Source organism: Arvicanthis niloticus, chromosome 3 (genome assembly GCF_011762505.2).
Source record: "Arvicanthis niloticus isolate mArvNil1 chromosome 3, mArvNil1.pat.X, whole genome shotgun sequence".
Lineage (NCBI taxonomy): Eukaryota > Metazoa > Chordata > Mammalia > Rodentia > Muridae > Arvicanthis > Arvicanthis niloticus.
In genome coordinates this window covers 138,149,395-138,150,561 of record NC_047660.1, presented here as the reverse complement: position 1 = coordinate 138,150,561, position 1,167 = coordinate 138,149,395, and positions in this window count along the sequence as shown.

The window sequence follows — 1,167 nt, the reverse complement described above, 5'->3', positions numbered from 1 at the left end:
ACAACCAAAACTTCTGAGAAGCGTCCCACACATTTCACAGGGCTCTAGGGAATCCAGCCTTTTTTTTTTTTTTTTTTTTTTTTTTTTTTTTTTTTTTTTTTTTTTTGAGACAGGGTTTCTCTGTGTAGCCCTGGCTTTCCTGGAACTCACTCTGTAGACCAGGCTGGCCTCAAACTCAGAGATCCACCTGCCTCCGCCTCCCAAGTGCTGGGATTAAAGGCGTGCGCCACCACCGCCCCGGCGGAATCCAGCCTTCTTACTTTCCACGTCTAAGTAGCAATATGCAGTTGCATCTTTCCGATCTGAATAATGCTTCATCCGGTTTGAATATCCCATTAATTGATTCGGCTAGAGCTGAAAATAGAGTTTCATTATGACATGTTCCCACATGGGGCTCACCTTCACCCCCACAATGCTCTCTTGCCTCCCCTCACCACTTCCCTCTGCCCCTGCACCTTTCCTCAGGCCTCTGCCTTACCCTCATCAAATTGGCCCTTCTTGTGTATTTCTCTCTCCAAATGCCTAACACTAGAGAAAAGGATGGCTTTGAGTCTATCTATGTCTGTCTTGTTTTAATAAAATGACCTCCATTTCTATCCATAATAGAAACATAATTTAATTCCTTTTTTAAAGGTTTTAAAGAATGTGATTTATTTATTATTGGTGTGTGTGTGTGATTGTCACTACACATGTGCAGGTCAGAGAACAAATGGAAAATCAGTTCCCTCCTTCCCCTATGCAGCAGGTCCCAGGGATAGAACTCAGAGTCTGCCTTTACCACTGGACCAGCTCGATGCCCACCCCACCCCACCCCCCCTTTTTTTTTTAACAGGGTTGCATGTAGTCCAGGCTGGCCTCTCTTCAGTCTTCTTTACAGTTCAGTAAGACAGCTTCATTTTATATAATGCATATCTAGACCAAGTTTTTTTTTTTTTGAAGACTTATTTATGTATGGTTTTCTGTGTGTGAGAGCTGTGCCCACATAAACCAGAAGAGGGTGTAGTGTCCTCTTGCAAGGGAGTTACAGATGGTTGTGAGCACCAGGTGAGTGCAGAATTGAATTTGGTCTTCTGCAAGAGCAGCCCAGTGCTCTAACCACTGGGCCGTTGCTCCAGCCTCTCAACCTTTTTTAAGAGTCAGCTATGAGGTTTGTCGTGGTTCTGGTCA